The following is a 14,490-nucleotide window of genomic DNA, read 5'->3' as shown; positions in this document are numbered from 1 at the left end:
TGCATGCTTGTAAATAAGGGTGCATTTAAATAAAATATTGCATAAAGTATGTGCAATCGCATATGCTTGTAAGCAGCAATAGGAAATTGTCATACAGGCTAATTAAGTCTGGTTGACAAAAAAAAAAAGTACTGAGGCATTTTAGTGTATATATGTGAATGTATGATTTATTTGAGTCTAGCTTCTTATTAATTTTATATGTTTCCTGGCTTTAATTGCTTGGATTAATTGAATCAATCATGTATTCATATCACTATTATTAATTTATTGCCAGTTGCATTACAATTAAAAGAAGAAAAAAAAGAGGGGGGAAAAATCATGTTCTTGCTCTGATTCTATATTTAAGGTTTCAATATAATTGTAAATAATATAATCAGTGGCATTTATGCTGTATAATATTTCCCTCTATATCAAGTTAGTTCACTACAGCTAGAAAAAATAAAAATAAAACTAATGGAGCAGCCCTGCCCCCTATTGGTGGATTAGTAACACTTGCATCTGACGAGCATTTAGCTCTGGATGTATATTTTGTAACAAACATTGTCTGTCTTTGTTCTTATGTAAATTTCCTCAGAAGATGCCCCTGATGATGGAGCTCTGAAACGTTGGGCCTGTGGTTTTATCTTGTCATCACTGATTGTGGGTTCTTGTGTTAATTAGTAACAAGCTTTTGCAAGGGTTTTATGGTTTGTTGCAATATTTTTATGTTGTTACTGATGTGTGGTTTCACTGGAAAAAGAAATATATTTCTGAGGAAGAGTTTTTGTCTCATCGATTCTATTCCAACAATAAAATGTGATCTGAATAATTCAAAATAAGAGCAGCAATGTTCACTATTAAAGTAAATAGTGCTGATTCTGATTTCAAACTTTCTGAACACTTGAATGTTGAGATTTTGCATGTAGTAATCTGCTCATAAGAAGACAACATCTCAGTAAGGAGGTAAATCTCCTCCTAGTCTGCAAATGACACTGTTGCTATGCAGTAATGAGGCTGGTGGCAGAGGAATGGCCAGACGTGCATCTCAGCTGTTCACTGGGATCTGACTGTGGCACAGTTATTATTGTTGGATTGGGTGAACGTGATTTCACCAAGTAAAAGTTCCTGGATCAACATCCTTGTCAACATTCCAATCAACCAATCAGAATTGAGGAATATGTTTTCGAGAAATGTCAGTTTTAGGCTTACAGCTAGCTTCTAAACCCTTGTTATTCATTTCCCTCTGATATTAGGAATAAATTATGAGCAGGGTTACGTTTAGGGGGAGGGATAGGTCTATATTTTTGGACACAGTAATATCGATCCAGGATCAACAAAAAATATTAATCCAGGAACATATATACTTTATATATGTTAAATCCTTTGGAATTTTGAAGTTTGAGTATGTGGAAGTGTTAATATTTGAAATATATAATAACTTAAATTTGATTCCGGTCATCACACAAAACTACTTCATAAGTCTTGTAATATAGTACTCAATCTGAATTTATGGTACATTTACATTTATAAGTCATTTTGGAGCTTAAAATCATCCCCAACATTTTCATGGTATAGAGAAGAGCAGTCTGGACATTCAGCCAAACATCTGGTCCAATGAACAAAGAAAGATATGGAACAGCATCAGGATGAGTAAATGATGAGTTTTCATTTTTGGTTGAACTATGAACCTTAACTGTTTGTGCAATAAAATCTTTCTTGCAAAACTTCCTGGCATTGAAAGACAGACTGATGTTGTTAGAAGAGGGTATTGAAGTGGAGTTCAGGATCATACTAGTCTACAGTACGTATGTAACAGGAGACATTGATTATAATTTACTGTGTGACCTGCAATTGCTTCACTATGCCTGAGTAAATGCACTGCACATGAAAGAAGGACATAGGGAGAGGCTCTGTTATTTTATTACAGTAGTAAAGTTTAGTCACAGGGAAAGTTCCTTCTCCTCAGCTATTGCATATGAAGCTGGTTAGGACGCCTCTGGTAATGCATGTAGTTTCAGATAGGACATACACACACTTTTACACACACATGCACAGACTCAAAAGACAGAAACACCCGTGCCCCGCTGTCACAGCAGATGGTCTAAAATGAGCTCCTCAGGCTGGATACTGGCTGTGTGTCTTGTGGTTCTCGAAGGTAACAACAACAAAAGAATGTGTAAATGATGGTGATTTAGTCTTGATAGTGTGGTGTAACTATGTGACAATCATGCACTGTATGAGTAAGGCTTTCATTAAGGCAACATTTCCGTTCACCATCTGTTGTTGTGTCATGAGTATTTGGTTTATGTGTGTTAGAAATATATTTGCATGTCATTAGCCTAAAAATGAATTTTGCTATAAAATGTAAAACTGTAAAACAAATGTTTACGTATGATTATTATTATTATATTATTATTATTCATAAAATTGTATATATATGGTTTGCTTACTATATTTGGCTTGTTTACATTGTGGTTTTGGGGATTTAATGCATGTTTGTGAGTTGTAACGCAGCTGTTGTGTTGCTTTACTGTTTCAATCATATTGACATTAAAACATTGTCACCTTGAATTATAAAGGCATACGTTTAACCACAATTGCTGACTTTTGTTCACCACATGTGCTGACAGTGAGTTTAAAACTGTTACTCTGTTGTCCTGCATGTGTCTCTTCTTGTGTCATCACGTGGGCTGAGGAAGGGTCAGGCAGTGAGAGGAACTGTTCTGTAATTCCTCCGGTATTCTATTCTTCTATCCTTACTCTGTTCATATTTTAAGACTCATTTTTAGCTCAGAGAGCGATGGAACGAGAAAATAGTGACCCTGTCTACAGTACACAGGCCTAATTTGGCCTCTCAGTGAGGAGATCTTCTTTTCTGATAAGAACACAGTTTTATGCCATGCACTCCCCAAATCTGAGGTGTGTGTGTGTGTGTGTTATCTGTGAACTTTCTCTGTCTTGTCTTGCTCACACAGTTTTTCTTGCCTTATCAGTTGAAGTCAACTCAATCTCTTTATATGGAGTGAATTTTGAATTATGGGTTGAAATTCAGTACTTAATTGTAAGGATTGAGTAAATTCATTGAATTTGTGATATATAACATTTGTGGATTGATACAAAATCATTTTGATGCAATATATTTAAATGATTCCTGTTGCTCCAGTATTTGCCACCAACAGCTGTGAACACGACTCTGAAGCTTCGTGATCTGAGAGCATCCATGATCCCCTTGAACATCTCAGCCTACATCATCCCAGCCACAGATGCTCATCTGGTACTAAACTTCTGAAGAGTGTAGGAAATTAACTTTTATATTAAGGGGCAATACTGCTCCCTTGGAATTTATACTTCTTTCTGATTAATTTCTGACCCTCTAAAGCACCTCTTCTCTTTCAATCTTCTTCATTCTCAGACATTACCTTTGTGACAGTAACTAACTGTGGTTTTATTGGCAGAGTGATTACATTGCCCCAAGAGATGCTAGGTTGGCCTGGATGTCCGGCTTCACTGGCTCTGCATGTGTTTTACAGCCAACTGATCATAGTATTGCTGTATCACCATGCATCATTCTCAGTCACATTATGTTTGTCACTTCTTTGGTCCTTGACAAACGGCCCACTTCTGTAATCTGTTATACCGAACAAAAGTCTGTTTCTAATTTATAGGAACAGCAGTAATTACTCAAAACAAGGCTGTTTTGTGGACCGATAGCCGCTACTGGATTCAGGCAGAGAGACAAATTAACTTTAACTGGGAGCTAGAGCGATTTTTTTTTCTATTCCGTCTGTCTTCTTTTTATTTATTCTATAATGTAATAAAAAACAAAAACAACAAAAACCTTGCTACGTGTACTGTGTTAAGCTAACTAAGGCTTGTTATAGCACTTGCATATCATTGCTCTCCTGTTTGATTGCTTCCATTGTCCTCATTGTCCTCAAGTCGCTTTGGATAAAAGCATCTGCTAAATGACTAAATGTAATGTAAATGTAAACTTGTCTAAGTGAAGTTGAACGTGGGTGAATTAATGTCTTAAAAGACATATTCAAAGGACATTGAAAAAATGCTATTCCATTGATTGTTGTGTAGAATTATTTTATTTTCCCCTTATTTGTCTGTTGTTCATTTGAGTCTTTAACACTATTCTGGTCTAACTCTACTGGATCACAGCCTCCAACTGCATTACTCACAGCATTACCAACTGGCTAATCCTAGAGATCCATGAGGGAGGTCAGGGGGGCTTTGACCAATTCCACTACTCTGCAGATGAGCAAACAGAGCTAATAAAATACTTTCTTGCTAATAAAATACTTTGTTGAACTTTCTATCCATCAAATAATTGTGAAATAAAAAACTGCTGATTAAATGTATTAAATTGGAAAACATTTATTTTAAACTGTATAATATTTCACAACAACCCTTATATATTTACTAAATATTTTATCAAATAAATGCAGCCTTGGTGAGACTTATAAGAGACTTCTTTCAAAAATATTTTAAAAATCTCTTCTTTCAGCGTCTCGATTTGCAAGCAGAATTTGATCTTATTTCAACTAAAGAGGCAGAGCGCTTGCTACTACGTAGCCGTGGCTCATACTACGAACATGGTGATAAGGCAAGTCGTTTACTGGCACATCAGTTACGACGACAGGCCACTTCCCGTTTGATACCTACTATTAAAAACACTTATGACATTATTACTGCAGACCCCTTAGAAATTAATGCTACTTTTAAATCATTTTACTCTTTATTATATAAATCTGAATTTCCTACAGATAACACTAAAATTAATACATTTCTTCAGAATCTTTCGAACCCTGTCATTGATTCTATTACTGCCATGCAAATGGACTCTCCACTCTCTCTTGAAGAAGTATTAAATGCAATTAATGTCATGCAATCTAATATAGCCCCAGGCCCCGATGGGTTTCCGATTGAATTTTTTAAAAAATTTATTGGCAAAATGGCACCATTACTTTTATCCGTATTCACTGAATCCCTGGAAAGTGGTTCTTTACCACCTACCATGACACAAGCCACTATTGCTCTCCTTCTCAAAAAGGACAAAGATTCAACCTCCTGTGGGTCTTACAGACCATTGTCTTTGCTTAATGCTGACGTCAAGGTATTGGCTAGTGTAATTGCATCCCGCTTAGAGAATGTGCTTCCTCATATTATATCCGAAGAGCAAAATGGTTTTATAAAGGGACGTCAATTGTTTTTTAATACCCGTACACTTTTCAATATAATTTATTCTAAACACTCTGCTGAACTTCCTGAGCTTGTGATTTCTTTGGACGCAGAGAAGGCATTTGATAGGGTAGAGTGGGAGTACTTGTTTGCAGTTTTAAAAAAATTTGGATTTGGTGAAAATTTTATTTCTTGGATTCGCCTCCTCTATTCATCTCCTAAGGCCAGTGTTCATACTAATGATGTCTATTCTGATTATTTTACCCTTGAACGTGGAACTCGCCAAGGGTGTCCCTTATCACCTTTGCTCTTTGCTATTGCTATCGAGCCTCTGTCAATTACATTAAGATCTTCCCCTTTATTCAAAGGAATCATCCGTAACAGAACTGAATATAAACTATCATTGTATGCGGATGATTTGCTATTATATATATCTGATCCTTCACTCTCTATCCCTGCTGTTTTAGGTATTCTGGAGAACTTCAGCTCTTTTTCAGGTTATAAATTAAATTTGGAGAAAAGTGAGTGTTTTCCCATTAATACTGCAGCATGTCATATGCATCAGTCAGATTTGCCTTTTCGATTTAGTCCATCAGGGTTCAAATACCTCGGTGTCAACGTGACACGTTCTATGTCTAGCCTTTCTTCTGCGAATTTCACTCCCCTTATCTCTAAGATTACAACCAATATTCAAAGATGGGGTAACCTCCCCCTTTCTTTAATCGGCAAGATCAAAATTTCTATTCTTATTCCAGTCAATTCCTCTTTTTCTGCCAAAACATTTTTTTGTCGCACTGGATAAGTTAATTTGTTCTTTTATTTGGGGTGGAAAACCTCCTAGGATTCGTAAAACTCTACTGCAGAGATGCAGGCTAAGTGGAGGACTAGCATTACCTAATTTTTTTAATTACTATTGGGCGGCTCACATTCATAAACTTTGCTACTGGTTAAAATCCCCTGGATCCTCTTGGTGTAAATTGGAACTATCATCCTGTAGGGGATCTTCTGTACCTGCTTTACTTTATACCTCTTTACCCACAACACCTTCTCTATATACCGATAATCAAGTGGTTCTTAATACGCTCAAAATCTGGTATCAATTTAGACGACACTTTAAATTTGTAAATGCTTCTTCCTTGGGTCCCATCAAAGACAACCACTTATTTCCTCCATCGCTTTCAGATTCGACATTTTCACTGTGGTATGACAAGGGTATAACACAATTTAGGGATTTATATGTAGACGGTGTCTTCGACAGTTTTACCAATTTGTCATCTCGCTATGAACTCCCTGTTAGTCATCTGTTTCGCTATTTTCAAACTCGCAATTTTGTCGCTAAGTGTTTCCCTAATTTCCCCTCTTTACCTCCAGTGCATTGCTGGGAAACCATGCTTTCATTTGTCCCTCATAACAGAGGAATCATTTCTGAGCTGTATGACATTATTTTAGCTTTTAGCGATGATTCAATTGGCAAACTTAAGTGTACATGGGAAAGGGAACTGGGAATACAAATACAGGAGGAGTCATGGGAACAGGCCATAGAGAGGATACGTTCTACCACGACTTGTGCTCGTCTTGGACTTATTCAATTTAAGGTCTTACATAGGGTACATTTCTCTAAGCTTAGACTATCAGAAATATACCCGGACGTGGAAGACAAATGCGATAAATGTCATGGCTCACCTTGTCATCTTAGCCACATGTTTTTTTTGTCCTGATTTGAAAGATTTCTGGCTGGGTTATTTTAATATTATGTCCTCTGTTCTTGGGGTAAATCTCCAACCTTGTCCTCTGATTGCTATATTTGGAATTCCTGACCCCTCACTTGCACTTAACCCTACACAAAAGGACATCATAGCTTTTACATCTTTACTAGCAAGGCGCTCTTTATTGTTACACTGGAAGTCAGCTAAATATCCTTCGGTCTCTCGATGGCTCAGAGACGTCATGTATTTTTTAAAACTTGAGAAAATTAAATACACGTTGAGAGGATGTACAGTCAAATTTTTCCATAAATGGCAACCTTTTATTTCCTATTTCACTGATTTAGTGGTACTACCCAATTGAATGTGTGCCTTTTTTTTTTTTTTTTGTACTATTTTCTATTGCATAAATAACCAGTAATATGTGTGGTGGTCGTGGTGTGCCGTGGAGTGGGTGGGGTGGGTGGGTGAGTGGGGGGGTGTTCATTGTTTATTATAGTACTCTGTGATCCATTGTAATTATTTTCTCCTACATCTTGATCAAAGTGTTTTTGGTTTGTTTTTGATTATGCATATTTTTATGCATTTGTATGTGTTTGTGTGCATGTGGATGTATATATATGTGTATATATGTGTTTTATATGCGTGTATGTGTCCATGTACATATTCATTTATGTTTAAAGAGGGAGGAAAAAGGAAAGAAGGGAGAAAAAAGGGGGAAAAAAGGATAAATTGTATCTGTGAATGGAAATATTGTATTGTTTTTGCTTTTCCCAATAAAAAGAAAGTAAAAAAAAAAAAAAAAAAAAAAAAAAAATCTCTTCTTTTTTTTTACTTTTTTGCAAACTTTTGAGTGCATCACATGAGAAACAAATCTAGTGTCAAAGATTATCCAAATCATTTGTGAATCATTTGGTCACCACTCTATGCTGCTTCAGACATATTTGACGTCCAACCTGGCTCCAGTGGGCCGGATCCTGAAGTCTATTCCTGATAACCTGGTGGATAAAAAAGAATTTAAAATGAGTGCTTACAAGTTTCTGAATTCATATGATAGCTTTGTGTGAGGAACATATCAAACCTTTCAGTATGGTTTACTAATAATTATCTTGCTAAGACTAATTGTTGAGTCAACTTGGTGAACTTGAGAGCCAAATCAGTCTGATTCATGAATGAATCCTTTAAACCAATATTCAAAAATTAATTCAATCATTTTGGTGAAGTGGATAAGTGATTCACTGAATAGATTTTACTCAAATCAATCGTCTCTACTTCTATGGTCCCTTTTATAGTAATTGCATGGAAAAGAGTGACCGAAGACAAAATGTAAGGGTTAGTAAATGGTACAGAATTCAAATTATGGGATGAACTGTTTCTTTAAGGTTTTGATGTAATTGAAGTTAACATTGTGCCTGTGTGTGTTTGTTCGGATGTTCAGAGAGGACCTGGCCAATGAAAATAGATCAGATACGAACCCAGATAAGAGACAATCCATACGAGCCCACCACTGTGCTGCTTTCAGCTCTGGACAAGACTGCATGTAAGCACAAAACAGCACAACACAAACCCATGTCATGCAGGAGATTTTCTCTGAAATATTCTGTAAAACTCTAGTTGGGCCAAGCATTTGAGTTTGCGTCTCTATTTTCAGGGCTGTTTAATCTACGAGGCAACGACATCCCTTTTAATTCATTCTTCTAATCTTACACTCTGCTATCAATGGATGAGATATGGCAGGTTCCTCTGTTTCATATTAATAGCACTATACTTAGTTGGTGTGATGTACAGTTTATAACTACCGTAACCTCCTTCACCAGGCTCTTTGTGCACATTGAATGAATAACAGAAGAGTTGAAGGTGTACCTGAACACTTCCTGCTACCATTCCTATTGTGTGCAGCTGCTTGAGTACAGCTCTGTGCGCTCGTACCTGCAGTCGTATCTACAGAGACTCAATGTGAAGGTGTGGGTGGGTACAGAGTACACCAACCAAGCCCTGTATGAGCTCATCACTCCTGAGGTATGACCTGGATCCAAAATATAGACTATTTGTATGTGTATGAAAGCTTGGATGCTCAAATAAGGAGTCTTAAACTGTCTGATTGCTGATTATGGCTGAGATGGTTTCAGTCAAGCCCCTCGAGAGTTAATAACTGATTCTCACTTTTTGCTTAATTGTTAAATAGTAGCCTATAGTTTATTTTTCCCATATGGCTTTTTAAAGGCTGAAAACGTAAATTTAAATATGTAACTGTAATCTAGGAGACAGCAAACAAGCCTATGTTCTTACATCTGTCAAAAATGTTTAGTTACGCACATCTACATCATGCACATAACACCATGTGACAAAATTAGATTGCTATAATTGGTGAAGCCATTTTTATTTTTGACACACTACACAGCTATTTAAGCTACTTTATTTTGCCCTTCCAGGTCTCTCTGAAATAAAATTATATTATTGACAGATATGTAAATAAATACAATGTGACCATTACATTAGAGACAATTTATGATGTTTCAATTTAATTAAATTAGAAAAGAAATGTCGATGGATGGATGGATGGATGGTAGATAGACAGATGAATAGGTAGATTCATGGATGGATGGATGGATGCTAGATAGCTAGACAGATGAGGTGAAAGGCTGGGTGGGTGGGTGGATGGATGGATGGATGGATGGATGGATGGATGGATGGATGGATGGACGTAGATATCCAGATGGATAGGTAGATTTGTAGATGGATGAATGGAGGGATGGTAGATAGTTAGACAGTAGGGTAAATGGATGGATGGATGGTTAGGTGAATGGATGGATGGTAGATAGTTAGACAGTAGGGTAAATGGATGGATGGATGGTTAGGTGAATGGATGGATGGTAGATAGTTAGATGGATGGTTAGGTGAATGGATGGATGGATGGATGGATGGATGGTAGATATCTAGTTGGATGGATTGATGGATGGTAGATAGCTAGATAGATGGTTAGGTGAATGAATGGATGGATGGATGGATGGATGGTAGATAGCTAGTTGGATGGATTGATGGATGGTAGATAGCTAGATAGATGGTTAGGTGAATGGATGGATGGATGGTAGATAGCTAGATGGATGGTTAGATGAATGGATGGATGGATGGATGGATGGTAGATAGCTAGATGGATGGATTGATGGATGGTAGATAGCTAGATGGATGGTTAGGTGAATGGATGGATGGATAGATGGATGGATGGATGGATGGATGGTAGATAGCTAGATAGATGGATTGATGGATGGTAGATAGCTAGATAGATGGTTAGGTGAATGGATGGATGGATGGTAGATAGCTAGATGGATGGTTAGATGAATGGATGGATGGATGGATGGATGGTAGATAGCTAGATGGATGGATTGATGGATGGTAGATAGCTAGATGGATGGTTAGGTGAATGGATGGATGGTTAGGTGAATGGATGGATGGATGGATGGTAGATAGCTAGATGGATGGTTAGGTGAATGGATGGATGGATGGATGGTAGATAGCTAGATGGATGGTTAGGTGAATGGATGGATGGTAGATAGCTAGATGGATGGTTAGGTGAATGGACGTGTAGATAGGTGGATAGATGAATGATTGATGGCTGACTGGCTGGATGGATGGATTCTGACAAAAATTATGATTTCATAAGTCTGCTTGAGTCCCACAGTACAGGTGAAGACAATATTTTACTACAGATGAACTTCTCTTATGTATTTAAGGACAAACATCTGACCAGCACCTACTCTCCAGTACTGACCACAAAAGCAGTGAAAGATTCAACTGAGCAGCGTATTCTCAAAGAGGCTCATGTAAGAAGACATACACACAGTCTTCTCCCCAAATGACATAACCCTGATGGACACTGTTGACTGATACCTGTGTTGTATTATCGTAATTTAATTGTAAAGATTGAGGGCCACCTTATCACATCATAAAGCCACATTGAGAGGCCAGACAGACATTCATTCCAACTAAATGTTGCTGAATCAATGTCGCATTACCCCTTATCCTAAAACCTCTATCAGAGAATGAGAATTCATGAGAATTGAAAACAACTGCATTTGCTACATGCAACATGCATGGACAAACATCTTAGTTCTGTTTTTTTATGGCTTAAAGCCAGACCTCAGTTGAATGCTTACAATTAATTGCCTCCGTCTGGCATCCGTCTGGTCTCAAGCAGGTGATTTTTGTTCTTATCAGCCGTGATGGCTGAGCATCCTCTCTCCCACAGATTAGGGATTTAGTCGCAGTCATGCAGCTGCTGGTGTGGCTTGAGAAGAAAGTTCCAGAAGGGACAGAGACCGAGCTCACAGCAGCACATTTTGTCGATCAGTGTCGCAGGTACAGAACTGTAAAGCTAAACCCTCATCACTGATAAACACATTATACTGACAGTGATTATATCAAGTTTTTTTTGAAGACCTGCGGTTCCAAGAGTATATGTACTATTAGATAATATTTGAAAACCAGCTCCAAGATCTGTCAGTACATTACAAATCTTATTGAGAGCAAAAAGGTGTGGAAAATCTAAGAAGGAAAAGTGCAAGACTATGTAATACCTAAAAAACAAATAATAATAATAATGAAACTTTTTTTTTAATGACAAATGGTAGCACTCATTCATTAATTCATTAATTTAATGACCAACACATGGCTAGTGTATTTCTTTTACAGTAAAGTTGGTCCATTATGGCTAAATATTAGTTTACATATGAAGAAATCAATGAAATATTTACTTTAAAAAACAGACTCTAGAACTCTATATTAGCCATCTTTCTAACCTTGCATGATTCGAATAACATCATTTCCACAATTAGAACATGTTAGTGCATCAAGGATGTTAATACGGAAGATGATTTACTTGTGTAAACTTCCTTTTTCTTGAGAACCACAAACCCTTTGCTGTGTTTTGGCAGCAAACAGAAGAACAGCAGAGGGCCGAGTTTTGACACTATTTCTGCAAGTGGAGCTTATGCTGCTCTTGCTCACTACAGGTATTAATACTACAGGTATGTGAATACTACATGTATGTGTTCCTCTTCCTGTCCACTTATGACCTTTAGCTTTTCAGTCATTTTCTTGGTTATATTTATTTATAATTTTATATTTAGCTACCTGTTGTAATTTTTTTAATCATCGCACTGTTATTTATTAAAGTCCATCTAATGAAACTGCAAGGAAGCTGTCAGTGAATGAGATGTATCTTGTTGACTCTGGAGGACAGTACCTGTGAGTTTCAGAGTAATAATAGTGCATAGTTATTTTTGCGTTTAAACAAAAACAATACATGGCCAAGCTCATGCATGCATTCTTCCTGATTTATGTTACCTAAACCACCTCATTCTATGTTACAGGGATGGTACTACTGATATAACGCGCACTGTGCACTGGGGTACACCCACTGACTTTCAGAAGGTACTGAATGTAATTCATAGGAAGTTATTGATGATGCAGAGTGTAATAGGATGCTTATACTGAAAAGAAAACTGTGTTCTCTATTTCCCCCTCTAATAGGAGGCCTACACAAGAGTGCTCATGGGAAATTTTGAGATTTCAAGAAGCGTCTTTCCTGCTGGAACTAGAGGTGATGATCTCCTCATCTTCAACCACATTCTTCCTTCAAGCAACCATTCCATGATACTTCCACAAGAGGGCGCCATATCCACAGCAGACTTCTCACAGTGACCTCCACAAAACCTGCCAAGTGCTAACCTTTCACGTTTTTATTCCCACCCTATATATATATATATATATATATATATATATATATATATATATACAGCACTTCCTTAGTGCTGGAGCTTCAGCTGTCCTCTCCTCAGTCACACTCTTATAATAATGCTGCCCTCTTTTTTACTGCATAATCTGCTGTAAAACAAGCACTGAAGAGCATAACCCACTTCACAGCATTCAGTACAGCCTCTGCTCTTATTGTGAGCAATTAATTCAGATTTTTTCCTATGTTTGAACACTGTGTTTGTATTTTATAATGTATTTTATGACAAAAGTTTGTACGTTTCATTAAGAAAGACAATATTATAGTTTTAAAAATGAAACATTGCATTTTTTGTATTGTATTGACAATCATTGTTGATTTCTAGATTATTAAAGTAAGATTACTACAGTATCTCCACTACTTTGGTTCATCTATCTGCGTCTGAAATCTTAAGCAGACTATCAGGCAATGACTTTTCAGGCAGCATTTGCATGTGAAGATACCTCACAAAACAGATTTCAGACAGCCTTTTAAGGCAGAATAACAGTCTTATGATCTTCAAGAAAATATAGAGGACATTGGTAATAAGTGAATATTAAATTTATTATTTTATATATTTATTTAATTAATGATTTCATACTTAAGTCACAATAGTAGATGTCAAACAGAGTTCACTCTACTGAGTGAAAATACTATCCAGACACCATTAACACCTCCTCAACATAACACCTTATGACACCAAAAAAATTATAATGCCAGCTATAAGGACATTCATAGACACATTTGCATACAGTGCAATGCTCAGCATTGAGTGGTTTATATTTAGCACATTCTCAGTGATGCATCAGAGAAAAATAAATGTATAACTATATACAAAAATATATTAGTTTGCAAGGCATGAAAGCATATGATGAACACGCATAAAAATGTAAAGACAACACAAAACTGGATCAGAATCTTTTGTCAGCTGGGCTGACCTTTCCTTATCCTTTATCCCATTCCTATTGCGATGTGAAACGATCCAGTGCATGAGTGAATAAATCAACTGAATTACGAACCATTTCAGACTTTTTTGCAAACCCACCAAACAAAAAAAACTATTAGACAACAGCGCATAGAATAAACATATGACTTGATTGCTTAAATATTATCAGAGAAAATGATTCTTAGGACAGTATACATTAATAATCCCATTGACATAAGGATTTATCAATTATAATTTACACGCACAGCGATATTTCCTAATTTCCTAAAATAGGTCTAGCGATGGCCCTGGCATTACCTGCGTGATATGTTTTGAAAAAAGCTCAAAATATTTTCGATTGTAAGATTTTATGGGGAGGTAACAACTTCAGTAATTAAACTAGCTCAGTAAAACAATTTGCCACTGGACTCCAAACTGCAGTTTTCTGCAAAGCTAGAGCTAAATACTTCACATAAATCATCTTCTAGTCATCAATCATTTATTGAGCTGGAAGATTTGTAACATAACCTTTTATTCTCATGTTGGCATTTCTTTATTAAGCCAAAACCCTGCATCACAATGTTTTTATCACCGCTCATCGTCATTGCTTCATAATTTCCACAAATTCACATTCATTGCCATTAATATGTCAGACGCCATAATTATTAGTATACATTTTATTTAGAAACTGTCAGCAATCATAAAAAAAAAAAATTAAATCATGCTTTCCATGAATTCCATATTTTTTGCGTGTAAAAATTACTTGTGACCAATCCTTTCTAAAATATTGGCCCAATGTGTGATTGGCCGTTTGTTTGTTTAATATGGGTGTGTTGGTTTTAGGGCCGGACATGGTTTAGGGCACTGAAACTGACATGACATGAAACCGAGTCCTATCTCTCACACAGATGTCAAAGCAGACGCAC

General features: G+C 36.7%; 1 pseudogene; it reads left to right on the top strand.

Moving 5' to 3' along the window:
* LOC132114117 (xaa-Pro aminopeptidase 2-like) overlaps positions 1-12,599 on the top strand; it is a 40,918-nt pseudogene extending 28,319 nt beyond the window's left edge.
* Positions 12,600-14,490: the final 1,891 nt, after the last annotated feature.

The sequence above is a fragment of the Carassius carassius genome, chromosome 33 (assembly GCF_963082965.1).
Source record: "Carassius carassius chromosome 33, fCarCar2.1, whole genome shotgun sequence".
Taxonomy (NCBI): Eukaryota; Metazoa; Chordata; class Actinopteri; order Cypriniformes; family Cyprinidae; genus Carassius; species Carassius carassius.
Note: the sequence above shows the minus strand (reverse complement) of the source record. Positions and strands in the feature narration are given on the sequence as shown.